The sequence below is a fragment of the Dermacentor albipictus genome, chromosome 5, assembly GCF_038994185.2.
Source record: "Dermacentor albipictus isolate Rhodes 1998 colony chromosome 5, USDA_Dalb.pri_finalv2, whole genome shotgun sequence".
Lineage (NCBI taxonomy): Eukaryota > Metazoa > Arthropoda > Arachnida > Ixodida > Ixodidae > Dermacentor > Dermacentor albipictus.
In genome coordinates, this window is record NC_091825.1 from 67,132,137 (window position 1) to 67,148,398 (window position 16,262).

Below are 16,262 nucleotides of genomic sequence, written 5' to 3' on the forward strand. Positions count from 1 at the left end.
GAGATTCATGTGTAACATATTTGTTTTGTCCCCTTTAGATTGACTATTAATGCAGTTCCCAGAATAGTGATATCATTTTTTATTGCTCAGTTACAGGGTTGTAAACTTGATAGTATTGTTCTTGAAAAATTGGCGACCTTATTAAAAATTCAAAACCAACAGTCACTAGATCTTAAGTTTTGTAATAATTGCAGCAAACCTTCTCAAATTTTGTGTGGTTTTTGCCAACAAAATTAATCCTCCTTTTACATGTATTTACATAGTTGCACTCGAGCTAAAGCTTCCTCTTCAGAAGTCTTCTTTAGCGCAGTATTAGGCCGCTTCAAATTTCTCATTTGGAGGATAGTGTAATGCTATAACTATGTCATGGAGCACGGGAGAACGATCCCATTTTTATAGAAGCTTGATTTGTCAAACGCCAACCCGAGGTTTTTCAAGAAATTTTGGAAGGAGTGGTGACAATTTACGCAAAATGTTTCACATTTTTAACAACCTTTTGTCTTCTAGAGTATTGCAGATCAAGGCGGAATACAGGAGCCATGCGACCTGCACTGTAGTTGTGTGCGCCTCTGTAGAGGCATTTCGAGATGGCACTGGATTCGAGTTCCCCTAACGACCGCGCTACCACCTTGGCGCGCAGTGCAGGCGCGTGCTCTCTTTCTCTTACAATATTGTCTTGCTCTCTTGCCTTCTCAGGCGCCTGCTTCCAAAAGCCACGCCTACAAATTTTCCCGGTAGGTGGCTTGCCTAAACCTCATTTCCCTTATTTCCTCGACTGCAAGGCACGATTCAGTATCCGGCTGTCAAAGAAGACGCTATGTGCCTCGCTCTCTAAGGTGTTCAGGCAAGAGGAGACTTTTATTGAAAGAAATGACAGCGGCTTTTTTGCAACTACGAAGTCTTCTCGCACCACTGACAACACCAAGCGGATTGACCGATGACTCAAACTTTTGATTGGCAAATTAGATATCGCACCACACAAAGCTTGCTCTCACGCCAAGCGGAACTTAAGATGGAAGTTGCTAGGAAGGAAGAAGTTGGTAAGGAAAGGCCGGGAGGTTAACCAGTTTAGTTCAACCGGTTTGCTACCCGGCACATAGGAGCGGCATGGAGGGATGAAAGATGGGGAAGGGAGAGACAGAGTACGTAGCACACGGCACAAATCGTCAGTTAGAGCCCATCATACTAGCATGGTACGTGACATCGCTGTCACAGGCGCTTGTCCAATCCCGTCTTTGTCAAAAATCGTAGCAGTCCCTTCTCGCCTTCAGCTGCGATGTCTTCTGTCGGCGACATATGAAAATCGTTTCGAGTCACAATGGTCTAGTGTCAAGATGCGATAGAACGTATGCCAGGGACTGTCGCTGAACATTATATTCGGAAAGTCGCACAGAATGTGTTCAAGCGTATCCTCGCAAAGACAGGCATTGCAGAGAGTGTTGTCCGCCATTCCAATGTGAAATTAATAAGATTTTGTGACAGCCACCCCTAGCCATAAGCGATAAAGCAGAGTGGCCTCTCTTCGGCGGAGTCCAGTTGGCATGCAGCGATGCATCAAAGAGGGCAGGTAGTATTGATGGTTGCTCTGGCTGGTCTGGCTGTTTGGTGAGTATCATAGAGAGAGCGTTATCTCCTGTACAAGCACTCAATGTGTGCTAGCTGCGTCGGACCATGCAAGTGGTATGGCCACTTGCTCTGTGTCTTGAAGAGCTGCCCGAGCGGCATTATTGGCGTCTTTGTTTCATATGACGCCGCAGTTACTTGGTAGCCACTGAAACGTCAGGAACATTTCCCTCCTGCCATCAGGAGTTGTAAAGACCCAACAATTTTATCCGTGCGTATTCTCCGAGATCGCACAAGGCTCAGGTTCAGATCAATGCAGCACTCCTTTAGGGATCCTCCTTTAATGCGGCATTATATGAGCAATGCCTGTCGCTATCGTGCGTAGCTGTGACATTGGACTTGGTGGTCGAATGTGATATGTATTTCGGCAGTTTGAATTTTCATTTCCTGAGAACAGAGCATGCGTGAAACTTCATCGTGCGACTTCATTTTTAGTCGCCGCCTGGCACCGCATAATGAGTGGTTTAAAGCCGGTCACATGTTGTTCCCAGTTCATACAAAATTGTATTTACAAGTGCCGGTGCGATTTATTCATATATATGCACACTGAAAGCAAGAAGCTCATGTCTACGCTCAAAGCTGCACACAAAGAAAGATGAACTAGTATACGAAGTGATAGCACCCTGTAAATTGTATGTAAAATTGAGATCCTTTATGGTGAACTAACTTGGCTCGTTGTTAGAAATAGTATCAAAATGTTCACAAAAACTTTCATATTTACTACTTCACAAATGTTTCACAACAAAATGTAAACGCAAATACCCTGTACGCAGTGATCGCTCTCTCTAAATCTTTTCCAAAGTAGCATAGATCCCAAGAGAAAGCGATATAGGAAGGCAAGGATATTCTGGTGCTAAGCAAATAAAATGTCCTTTCTGCTTTGACTTCAACCAAGAAGTTTCGCAAGATTACTTTTTTCCTTTTCACCAACATTTCTAACAGGGTGAATGAGTACGGATGATTGTTACTACAGAATGGTTAATGCCAATAGTAGCTATCAGGTTCCTGCACAAGGTTACACAATGTGTAACCTTCGAAGCTTCAGCATAAGTTTACATCAGCAGACTGTGTTACGCAGGCTGGCCACTAATCGGGCCAGCCTAAACATATTCTTCATTTCAAAAAATGTATATATTGCCTTTGAACTCTACGACATGAGTTGAAACTAGAAGAAAGCTTCAATAGCGTCATTGTTCACCCACACTTGGCATGGTGCCTATCCAGCAGCTTTTTCGGGGCGAGCCGGACAATGAAATGCTTATTTGTGAACAGTGTAATTGCGGAATAAAGGTAAATGTTAAAATTAGTTGTGGAAACGGTTTTTTCCCTGCCTCTACAGCCGCGTTTCAGCATACAAGAGAACCGCGGCTATCTAGAAGTATAGATCTAAGCCAGTGTGCACTGTATTATGAGCTCATCACCAGCGCCATAAAACAAACAGATCATTTGCGATTGCATGTACCTATGCTTTCAAAGTTGAGTTCCAAAATTCTTGTTTCAGAGTTACACGAGCCTTTCAAATGCAGTTTGCACAGGTGCTTTAAGCTCCTTTGTGGACACAGTGTTATGAGTACATTGGAAGGTATGGGACATTCTTAATATTTTATTCAGAATGCTCATTCACAAAACAGCAAGTACACAGCCGTAACCAAAGAAAAGTACGTTTTATTTAAATATTGCCCCTTTCCGGTGTTCAAAGGCATTATTCACCCTGAAATTTGCCTTTGAGTGATGCATCTGGAATGTGAATATTATGGCGGGAATGGGAGTGGAAATATGTGCCCCCGAGTGATGCCACCCGTTTTGTATTGTGCCCAGGTCTGGAAGCAGTGTGAATTTGCCAACGTTTGCGCTGACGGCTAGACGAGCTCCGCTGCCCTAAGACGAGTTTTTTTTCCATCATTCCCGTCCCAAATTGTGAACCAATTTTCGGAAGGATATCTAGAAGAAGAACTGCAAAAAACTATTGCACATGAATAAAGAGAAACAAATCAAAAGACAAATATTGTAAGGGAACGTGGTTAAAATGCGAGAATATGAAAGTTCGTTCATTTCGGCGTCCTCTAGAAGCATACATACAGATAAATGTGTCTGATATTCTTGGCAGACCGGTATTGCTGCCTCAGGGCGCAGCACGCTAATGCGTTGGTGTGAAAGGCATTCTTTGAAAAGCGGCCACACATCCAGTGCATTTGTGGCCTAGCGCGTTAATGGATCGTGTTGCTGTCCTTGAGGAACCATTGTGACGATGGTTCGATGCGGCTCAGCATCAGCGAAGTATAAGGGATCATGTTCACCCATGTAGAGCAGCACATTCGCAGTGACACATATCTAGTTACCCAAGCTGACGTCAAAGACGTTGAAGAGCGCCACACCATACTGGCACAACGTACCCGGTAACCCAGGTTGGCATCGAAGAGGTTGATTGGAGACAGGCACAAACCAAGCGGCACATACCCAGCACTCCAAGTGGCAGTCAAGGAGTTTCTTCGAACAGCGGTACCTACCCAGTCTCGCATCAACAGTGATCAATGATGGTGCAAAATAGGTTTCTTGAAGAGAAGGACGTATGTCCACAATGTACACATTGGTACACAGTCACCTAAGTTGGTCGGAGGGTAGGTTTCTAACCCTGTTGACTCAGAGCAGCCCGATGCGCTGCTCATTCGGCCCCGGACGACCCAGTGACCAAGGTAGGCGAGAAAACAGATGAAAACGCACATAGATACACAGACCCCGGAAAGTCGTGAGGTACCCTAAGAATGCTAACGCATTATTATTGTATAGGACACAGCCGAGGAGGCTGTTGCTGCTAGGACAGCTTTTAGCTCTTCAGGCTATTAGCCTCGTGCGCGCCCGATGGTGGCGCTGCGAGCGGCGCTCTAGTCACGCTGTTCGAGAGACCCGCCTCTGTCTTCTGCGGCGCGCTCCGGCAGGAATAGCTTAATTTCCATGCATTTTCTCACGCTCTGACCGCGTCTCGCGTAGTGCGGCGCTCTCCACTTGCTGTCTGTATGTTTTTCCATGTTCATTTCTATAATTTACAGCATAAGGAAGACAACAAACATTGTATACCTAATGTATCCGCTATATAGGCAATCTATGCAGTAAGCGCAGTGGCTATGGCCTTCCGCTGCTAAGCTTGGCGTCGTGCATTTGACTCCGACCATGGCGGCCGCATTTGGACGACGGCGAAATGTGAAAGTGCTCGCGCACAGTTAATTTAGGCGCGCGTTAAACAACCTCAGGTACTCGGAATGGATCCGGCGTCTTCCACTACGGCGCATCTCATATTCATAAGGTTGATTTGGTACATAACATCCAAGACCCTCATATATTTCCTTGTAATTTAAAAAGAAGTTTTTTTATAATAACAGCCCTCGCGGGCAGGGAAACGATCTCGTGACTCAGTCACAAAACATCGCACCTAGCGAGTAAATGGGAGTTTACGCAACTTTCGAAATGAAGCATGATTGGAGATCTCGTTCACAAAATTTCGTCTTGACTGAGTGGGACTGTAGGTGAACCGGTATTTTATATTTCGCTCATACACCTAGTCACTCGGTGTTGCATGTATAAAACATATTTCTGACCAGAAAAACCTACTTTGTTCAATGACAAGAGGCTTATCTAGAACGTTAGTTGTACCATGTTCTATCATGCTTGGAATCGTCAAGTATGATGTACACTATTTCCTTGCAAGTAAATCTCATTACCACTTTCTACTAACAAAAATATTGTTAGCATATGACTATTTCTGTTAAGCGAACTTCTATACTAGGGACCACTCGTAGGACATCACTTTATCAAGAGAGAATGCTAATATATTTATGAAAAAACGAAAATGCAGGAACGCCTGTGCACATTTAAGTGTGCCTTCATACATCCTCCCCCCCCCCCCCTCGTTTTCTTTTCTCTAGTGAGTTTAGGACTGCAGCTACTTCATTGGTCAAGTACCAGCAAACGTGTGCTTCTAAATTTTGTTGCTTTAACTTTAAACATGTATCACGCTTTTATACAACAAAGCATAGTGATAATAGCGATCTAAGCTAAAGTTGTCGCCGGATTTTATAGCAATAATTCTCATCGCTGGACGTACCTAACCCGCGAAATGCGCTCTCTACCCATTGCAGGAGCAAAGAACGCAAGCATTACGGTGAGTTGTCTATGATTCGCTGGCAAACGGTGTCACGTTGGAAGTAATCAAGTTTTAATTAAAACTACTTCGTGAAGGTCAGCCCCGTAGCACAAGGCTACGTAACTTTGTTTTGCCCACTAAAAGTGTTTGCCCTTGTACTGGACATTCCAGACCGCATTTTGCATGAATACTTTTAAAGCAATGGATGCTTCAACAAATCGCAGCAACCACCTCGTTTCCTGAGAATTGCGTCAAGCGCCTTTCGTGATATGCTTAACGTTTTGGGCAGCACCAACATTGGAATGTCTGCCGCCAACAGAGCGGCCTACGGAAGCGCCGCATGCGCTCACAGACAACACAGCATTACAACGCAGACACAGTAGCCGATCGGACAACGTTAGCATCTGGCCCTCGAGGGCCAGATGCTGCAGTTTGTCGTCAAGAAAGGGCCAGAATATCATTATGAGTGCACCACGACAACAGAACAGCAACGAAGAGTAATAAATGCCCTATTCGCACATGTATAGTCACGTGCAATATGACGTGCAACCCCGGTGCCCTGGTCGAAGGGGCTCCAAGACTGTATGGCTGTGCAGACACAGGGTAAGTTCCAGACCTAAACACAGCTTCAGTTAGTAATATTTATTAAGCGACTAGTTCGCATGTCAGAGCCGCCGCGCCGCAGTGGAGCCCCTTCGACCACGAACAAGGGTGTTGCAAGTGATATTGCACGCGACTGTACATACTGAGGACTTGACGACGACGCTAGGAGCGATCTACACTCAGTTTGTTCAGCATGGCGACTCCACTCGATTTTTCACAGGAAATAGTGTCCTGGAACATTCCGCATATATTGTTCTACAAATCTGAAGCCTCACATTTCAAGCACTCGAACACAGCAGGTCGTCCGAGAGCGCAGAGTTGCCTTCAAGAGCTAGCGTGCGCGCGGGGCGACAGGGATGTCGCACGCGCAGTGCGGAGTTTCTGGGCTCGGCTCCCACTGGCGACATGTTATCTATATTCGGGAAATTTTCTTTCCCTTTGCTTTAGTATTTACTAAATTTCCGTCTCAACAACTACTAATTTCCCAGACGATTTGCTTGGTTTCGTTCTCTGTTCGCTTCAACATGGTCATTATTTTAAAAAATATAACACCTCTGATTCCCTTTTCCTCTCGCTAATTCATAGCGAGGGTCTGGAATCTCGCAGCCTTGGCGTCATCATTTGTCATAGGAGCTCTTTTTTCAGCCACCTGCGCTTCTCTTTTTTGTTGACGTGCTACGCGACTCGATCGTGGAAAAAAGTTTCCTCCACATCTGCCAACCATAGCTCTCAGTCGCGCTGGATAACACTCGCAGAGGTTTATCTAGTCAACGTAAATACCGACATTCGCGAACGGCCTGATAGCCGTCGTCTTACTATAATTGGTGGTTGGTGGAATGCGGAGGTTGGGAGTTCGGCTTCCACCGGTAAGAGTGATCTTTCCGAACGCTTTCATTTGCCTTTTGTAATTTATTTTCTACATATTCGTCGCAGCAGCAGCTCATTTTCCGGAAGCATACGACATTTGTGTAATCCTTTTAAAAACGCTGCTGCTATGTGTAAAGCCATTCATAGGCACTGACAAAAAATTGTGCTGCCTTCTTCTTCAAGAACACATATTGCACCTATCCCGGAGATGAACGAGAAGACAGAATGCTTGTCTGTTAGTACCTAAAGGCCTATGCGCTTAACAAATATAGAGAATAAACGGTTTAGTTAGGCGTTATTACAGACGTAGTAGGGCAACATCAAACGTGAGGCATTGAGGAACGCGCTATTGATAGAGATATGCATGAAGTTCCTACAATCCTAGAATTTATTAACGCTACTTCAGAACTCAACATGGAGAAGGCTTTTGATTGCGTATTACTGGAAAAAATATTTAGCTATATTGAGCATATGTTTGAGATAATCTTGCGGTATAGTTGTGGCATAAAAAAGTACAGTCACATACTAAGTACATGAAAAAGTGCAATAAAAACTCTTTCATTAAAAATGTCTGCACTATCGTGAAATGACACAATATTGGAGTGAACAAGCTGAATATATTGGAACTCAAACATAAAACTGATGTGACATGGTGTTACCCATATTTGCGAGAGCAACCATGTGCAACGTGTTTTTGGTGGTCAAGGTAAGGTGCGTTCTTCAATCCTTGTGTATGTCGCGTGCAAGTGCACAAAAGGCTCGTCGAACTTTAGCAGGGTTTATTTATGGCAACGCGCCAGTACGAAAAATCATTTCAAACAAGTAAAATGGGGAAGGCTAGGGTTTTGTATATCTATTTTTGGGACGGCTTTCGTCAAATATAGTTTTTCTTGGGTTTACCGAATATTTATTGTTGAGCACTATGACAGAATCACATAAAAGACATATTTTGTTAGAAGTTGTCATACCTTCAAGTAATATGTGGAGTGTAGCTATCACTGGATATATTGAAGAAGTTGTATCTGCTTTGAGTGTATTGAAGGTGCTTTTTTTTAACTACCTAAGAGAAATAAATATAAAACTATGGGTTCCAAGAACTCTTAATTATTATGAAGTCATTTCCACTATACAGGGACATGCCCTCTTACGGCTGAGGACAAGGTTTTCTGAAAAGAGTTCAAAATATGTTACTAGAGCATGCACAACAGCATAATTCCAGACGGAATTGGTGCAAAGAAAAGGGTTTCTTTGTGCAATGATCCACAAGCGGCATTTTCCGCAAAAAAAAAAAAATAAACTAGGGACATTGTAACAACTTTTTATCGACTGCTGTGAATTAGAGTTTTACTGGAACATACTACCAAGAGCACTAAAATAACTCCTGTCCAAAACGCCTTACGAAATCCTCTTTTTCTACCGGTTGTACATTAAGAAATTAAGGATGACATTTTCATCGTTCTCAGCCTTCGCATTATATGGACGGAAAGAGAAAACAAACTCAATTTAGTGACCCTAGCTGCTATGGCAGTAAAATTAAGGGAAGGAGAGAAATTCCAGTGTTCATGCCGCCGACGTAGGAAAACTTATATGTGCTGTATCCTAGACGGTCGCTCACTCCCGTTACCTTCATGAATCACAGAGGTATATTAAAGAAGTCGCACATTCACCCGGATGGCGAAGCATCGATTGCGATAGCGAAGTAGTGGACAGCTACACGAAGTAATGATAGTAGTTTTATCGGCCGCATCAAGTTGTAAACATAGGCTTATTAATTCAATTGACGGGCATGTTGACACACATGCATAAGCAAACAGAACACATCTCACTCGATGAGCGCGGCAATTCGCTGTCGAAACGCTGAAGCAAGGAAGTGCGGGAGCAGCAGCGAGCGAACTGAGCCTCCTGCTGCGTCTCGCATGCATCAACGCTAACTAAGCCGTGAAAACACAGCACATGAGCGGACTGTGCCGGCCTATGGCTTTCAACATACAGCGGCCTGGAATAGAAGGCGCCCCTCTCTCTACTCTCCCGCCGGATCACTTGAGCGCGAAGGAAGATGGCGCGCTTCCACCGCGTTTTCCTTTCATGTTTGTGCGAGAGTTAGCCGAGATCACCGGATTAACCTCGAACCCTTTCACTCGCACATGCAGCATACAGCGCGCGGCGATGATTTTATCGCTATTGGACTTTATACGGAGCCTCACGGCGACGCCGATGGCACACATGTGCCTGTAGTTTGCATATAATTGTTATGGCATTCAAGTTGTAATGAAGGGGTGTAAATCCGCGAACGTTCCCAAAGTAAGGAGAAATTTTATGTTTGTGTCATATAATAAAAAATACATATTCAGTTTATGTGATAGCACGCCATACGTAGTGAGTGACACGATTGCTTTTTAATGGCATGTTGCAGAAACGTTGCATAGGCTGCTAGTGCTTACAACAAAGAAAATAGGATGCCTTTTTTGAAGGCGGCTGTTTAAAGTGCGGTTATATTGCGGTAAATGCGCCTTAAGCACGCTAATGAAATAAAGAATTGTTTGGTTTTTTATCAGTCTGCAAACAAATAAAGAAAAGATGCCCAAAACTAGGAAGAGTCTCATGATTGTGACGTCTATGGTGCACCAACATGTCGGATTAACATCATCAGTGGCATCCTTGCGGTTCTATGTTTTAGCCCAAGGATTTGTTGGGGGCACCGGCTACTAATTTCTCTATATGAACCCTTACGTTGCATTTGGAATATCTTTTTGTTAGTACAAACTTATTATCCTCACTGCGGGTATTCTCCTATCGATTCCTCGCTTCGCCTCCTTTTCATACTTATCTGTATTCGTTCAGTGATCAGATACATTTCCAACTGGTCGACTATACTAACTTATACAGTGCAAGGAGCTCGTTTCTACTTAGATGCTGGTGCAATCCGTCTTTCTTAGGAAGAATGGAGGCGGCTTCTCCAGCGGTCAGTCCTTAATCAATCAGCTGTGCCTAATTGGATCTCCGGAGAAGAATGTGTAGCCTCGCCACGGTTTTCATTTTATCACGAACAAACGTGGTGTGACTATTTGCCTCTGAAATCTGGGCCAGGCAGTGCATCAGTGGAAGGAACGAAGAAGGAGCAAGTGTTGAAAGTCGTAGGATGTATTTCATGTGGGTGGGCTGGACCATGATTGAAACCGTAAAACGAGAAAGGAGTCTACGCGACCGAAATTACTCCTGCAGTTTTACGCGAGGTAAAGCTCAAATCGCCAAAAGCTCCTGTGTCAACTTACCGAACGAAAAAAAAAAAATCATTGTTCCCTACAGAGCAGCAAAAGAGCACCGAAGCTGCTTTGATGGCTCAAAGCTACACAGATCAACGTTGTTATATAGACATAATTAACTTTGTGGCCGATGTCTCAGCAGTTAACTGTCTCTAGCATTTGCATTTTACATGTCTTCCAAGAGTATCAAATGTTGGCATTCAGCACCTGACCACAGCCAAGCTTCAAACCATACATTGATGTCAAATGACGCAAACGTCCTAGTGGTGGTGTTGCCGTTATTTTTGACGCAGCTCAAAAATTACAATGAGCCGATTATACCAATACTGAATAAAAATACCTTCTAAAACCTTTTTAAAAATGCAGCACAACAGAAAAATCACTTATTTGCCTGTGAGCTTATCCCCCGCACCTACAACGGGAATCATTTGTAACCAGCATGTTCATGTAAAATACATGTATTCCACGGTAAAGTAGTTTGCTGTATAAGGCGTTGTAATATTGCGTGAAATTATATACGTATGTACTTAGACGCGGGTCGAAAAATCGCGGTTTTCAAAAAAAAAATCACTTTTTTATTTTAAGCTGCATTGTCATCTTTGATGTATAAACTTTTATTTCTGTAAATATCAAGCCGAAATTCGCACGAGAAGTCACCAAAAAATGCGCCTAAGTGAGCGGCGGTGACTCTATAGTCCACCGAAAGTTTAGAAAATCCGCGCCGTTTGCATCGTTCGCACGCAATCGAGCTTCACCGGCCGCCATTTGCAATCATTGGGGCGTGCAGCGTCAACCCTTTCCTCCAAAGTTCAATGGCTGTCAGTCTCGTATGTTCACAGAGAATAAAAGAAAAACGAGAAAGAAGACGAGACTGTCGCGCATTTTGAATTGCGCGCCATGCAGCGCGGCCCCGCCATTGGACGGCGGTGCTCCTTTTGTGCAGCAAAGCCGAACCACCGCCACAGCGCGTTCTCGCTAGCCGCACAGTTTCCCGTGTCCTCTCCGAGTTTTCTTGAGATGACAAGCCCGAAAAAGTGCAGTTCCGACGTCCGCAAGTATGGAACTCGGCACAAGTACCGAGGGAAACGGCGTAAGACTGTTAAAAAAACGACAGCCGGAAACGACGCCCGCAACGCTCCGACGTCGGTTAGGCCTACCGCCGACACCGGTCACCGCGACAGTGGTGAAATCGACGCTGCTGTGGATTTCGTGAGTGCATCGCAGAAAAAGATGGAATTCTTCAAAAGCGAATCAAGGTCGGTCGGCGCCCCTGCTTCTAGCACGGTGTTTTGCGAGATCGGCGCATTGACGGCACTGGTGACAGGTTCAGTATGTCCCACTTGCTGTGAACGGAAACTCGTGGTCCGAGAAGCAGCTGAGAAGCGCAAAGGACTTTCGTCGCACCTGGAGCTACGCTGCGAAAATACCGACTGCCCTGAATCTGTGCTTTCATTCACGCACACGTCGAAGCGGATCGTCTCGGCCGGCGCGTGTGGTGACCCCGGGGTGAACACTCGCTACGACAGCGGGAGCTCGCGCGACGGCTTTGCCGTAAACGTGAAGGCTGTTTTGGCAGCGCGTGCTATAGGAGTTGGATATGACCAGCTTTCGCGATTTTGTGCGATCATCGGCCTTCCAAAACCGCTGCATCACAAGACATTCCATGCTATTTCTAAGAAGCTCCATGGTGCTGCAATGGAAGCTGTTAGCCAAAACTTGGAACTGGCGCGAAAAGTCACGAAAGACGCCGTTGGCGGCGGCGATGTGCCAGTCATGTTTGACGGCACTTGGCAAAAAAGGGGCCATAAAAGCCACAACGGAGTGGGCACAGCTGTGTCCCTGGACACAGGTCTTTGCTTGGACTTTGAAGTCCTTTCAAATTACTGTCTTGCTTGCAGTATCCACAAGGACATGGGTGATGATGATGAGGTATGGCAAGCCTTTCATCGTCCTGTATGTGAAAAAAACACCGGATGTTCATCCCATGCAGTGGAACCTGAAGCAGCAGTGCGCATATGGCAGAGGACTTTGTCATACGAGACCCCACTGCGCTTCACAAGCTCCTTGAGTGAGGGGGCAGCAAAGCCTTTACTGCCGTCTGTGGGGCTGAGGTGTACGGTGACACTGTCATCGAAAAAGAAGAGTGCACCAACCACGTTGCAAAACGCCTAGGCACTGCTCTGCGAAAAATGACAACGCCACTGCCACGAGGTGAAAAGCTAACGGTCGCAGCCATCCAGAAACTGCAGACATACTACCAAATAGCCATAACAAATAACAAGGGCAGTGTGCGCAGCATGTACACTGCTATATGGGCCTCATATTTTCATTGTTGCTCCAGTGATGGGGCCAGCAGCCACAAATTTTGCCCTGCTGAACCAGATTCCTGGTGCAAACATAGGCGTGCTGAAGCACTGGGGGAGCCTACACCACGCCACACCCCCTTGTTGACAAAAGCTCAGGGCTTGGCAATTATGCCTATATATAAGCGCCTTACTGATGAGAAGCTCCTGGCTCGGTGCCTTCATGGCAAGACGCAAAACGCAGCAGAGTCACTCAACAGCAATATATGGCTGCTGTGTCCAAAAACAAAATTTGCTTCCCGGACATCTGTGGAGACAGCCACGGCTATTGCCGTGCTGTGGTACAATAAAGGCCATGCGGGCTTTGAAGAAGTCCTACAAGAGATTGGAGTACTTCCCCCAGAAGAGTTGGTCACACATAGCGACCATTCTGATGACATGCGCGTAAAGAAAATGAACTTGAAGCGAACCGCAGAAACAAGGGCGCACCGTCGTAGCGCAGTGAAAAGGGCTCGCACCGAGGAGACCAACCGTAGGAGCCGGGAAGGGCCAAGCTACAGTGCAGGAGCATTCTAGAAACTTTTGTGTGCTTTCTGTGAAGCTGCTCTTGAGTGTGACAAAGATTAATGCAAAAACAACTGGAGTTTGAAGAATAGAAGGTTTTGAAACTTTCAAACCTGTTTTTCTCATTTTCAAATTTTTTGATATTTTCGTGTCTTCCGGGAAGCCTTTTGTACACTTAGAATTGGTGTATACTAATGAAATTTGGCACACATACTCTTGAAGGTATGTAGAATACCGATATCTACTTGAAATTTCAATATCAGTCGTCAGTAATTACAATAGTACGAAGTTATGTCTCAGGGAACTAAAAGAAACAATGGTCGAAGTGTCAAAATTTTTTTCTCCCACTTCCTATAACTGAACACGCTTTTTGACTAGATATCGGCACTCTGTGATCTAGGAAGAGCTAAATTAGCTATAGCACGATACCTTTTGTGAAAGTTTAGTTCATAAAAAAGTGCCCGTAAAGACCCCTATAATTTGCACTTCAGTATAATATAACTCGAGAACTATAGCAGCTACACAAAAACTAATTGCATATTTGAAAGCTGCATAAAAAACTCTTCAGTTGGCTGAATTTTGAAGTCTCTGGTACAAATAATAAAAAAAAAGTTGTTTCGAGGAGCCTCTCCCCTTAATATATATAGCCATATCATAAGAAGCCAACAAACACTGACACCAAGGACAGCGTAGGGGAAATTACTTGTGCTCATATAAAGAAACGAAGAAACGATAAATTAATGGAAATAAAAGTGGTTGAAAATACAACTTCCCACAACCTTCGATCCAAAGAACAACGAACGATCCCACAGCCTTCGCATTTCGCGTGCGATGCTCTACCAATTGAGCTACCGCGGTGCCGTTTCCCCATCCACTTTCTTGGGTATTTGCTTCCTAGAAGAACCCTGGGAGTGTTATTCAGCGCCACCCCTCACAGACCATGGTGGCGGATGTGGAACACCTTTTCTGCCGCAGGGGTGACCGGCCCCTCGGTTAAGCCCCTTTTTTCTTGTTTATGTATAAAGAGAGAGAGATTTGTAGAAATTCACGTTGAAGAACAACAATTTCTGATGTTCTGAGTGGGGAGTGGCTTTTATCAAGTCAATGCCCACTACCCATTGAAAACGTACCTGGGAAATGCAGGCTGATTGAGTTTGCCTTCCGTAAATTGGCATAAACCATTGTTAGCTAGGGCGTGGTAAATCAGTAACACAGGGGTAATGGACTGTAATATACAAAAAAATAGAAATCCTCGGATGCGCTGAGGATGGTTTCTGTGCGCAAAGACACAAAATATGAGAAGTATATATTCGTTATCATGCCGCCAGAGTAAGCCCTTGCACTTGAAATTAAAGACAAACTGTGCATCAAACTACTGAGGTATTTTATTTGATAGATCCTCCGAATTTTCTCCGACTACCATTGTGACATATTACGGCATATAACTTTCAAATTAACGAGTCTTTCATGCGAAATCATTTTTTCGTAAAGAACTGCAGTTTTATCACGTCACTTCTACCGTGAAATCTAAATAGTTTTTTTAAAATCTGGAGCTCAAATTGCGGTTAGAGTGTTTGCGAGGACAATTGAACGCTGTGCACAGCCTACTGGCTGCGGGCGAAGGTTAGTTCCGTACGCCCGGTCAAGCCGTGAGCTCTTTCCAGTGGGGAGGCATGCACATGATCCAGTGTTACCCAGGCAAAGGGTCAGCGTGACTTCCTGACTTCCTGCCTCTTCGTATCCAAGAACAACTAATAGTTGTTCACCCCACCAGATTTGGAGCCGATTGATGGCGCACGCTACAAATCACACCGGCGTGCTACGGGGCACTATGGGGCGACAGTGCTTGCAGTGAACGGCACCCCGATGTGGATGTCCACGGCGCGATTTCTCGAGCATGCTATTAGTCGTTGCAGCACTCTGTGCCTCTAATTCAACGCAGGCTGGTGGCCACCATATAGTGCAAGAGCGATCAACTGTGTTTTCTGAAATTTGCTGACTCAAATCGTCCTCAATGGGAAAAGTCTCCTGCCATTTTCCGTAGTGTTCCGATTTCTGCTGTTATTATAGCCGTTCATGCGTAGAATCTACAGATCAGTAAACGCCGTTTCAGTGCTCCGTAACCGTCAACGCTACGTCAACCTTAATGTGTTGCAGTAAAATATACGTTTACATTTTTATACTACCTGCTTATAGCGGTATATATGTTATTTTTGTTATGGCACTGCTGTCACATAGAGCGTTAGGTATAGGTTGCAGAAATGTGTAAATTCCATCGCAGGAAAGAAATGCTAATTTCTTTTTGTATGAGCTTATGTATAGGCGCTTCAGAACGAACATAAATAGAATTGATCTTTCGCGATAGCCATTATCGCGACGCTCGATGGCAATTCACTTCATATCCCCCCCCATCGACGCCTCTCTTTTACCGTTTTAATTATTCACTGCGCATGCGCGACATGCGCGAATAGGTTCACCGAGTTTCTAGAGAAGCGCAGCGTCTTTGGCTGCGAGAACGGAAATTTTTCTAAATGCTGGTAGAGATACCTGCAGTCATAGATGCATTACATAATGAAGGAGTGCAGTACAATTAGGTAAATATCTTGGAAAATATCTACAGAGATTTCACAGCTTCCTTAATTCTATACAAGTAGGAAGGCACCTGTGAATTAAGGGGTCAGGAAAGGAGACACAATGTCTCTAGAGCTATTCACTGCAGGCTTGGAAGAGGTATTAAAGCTATTAAACGGGGAAGGCTTAAAAGTTCAACGGCGAATATCCAAAGGCCATAGATCAACGGCGAATATCTCAGCAACCTTCGGTTTGCAGACGACATTGTACTGTTCAGCAACACTGGCGACAAATTGCAACAAATTATTGAGGACCTTAACAGAGAAAGGT

General features: G+C 44.7%; 1 pseudogene; it reads left to right on the top strand.

Moving 5' to 3' along the window:
* The first annotated feature begins 11,511 nt into the window (after positions 1-11,511).
* Positions 11,512-13,764, top strand: LOC139060298 (uncharacterized; annotated as a pseudogene).
* Positions 13,765-16,262: the final 2,498 nt, after the last annotated feature.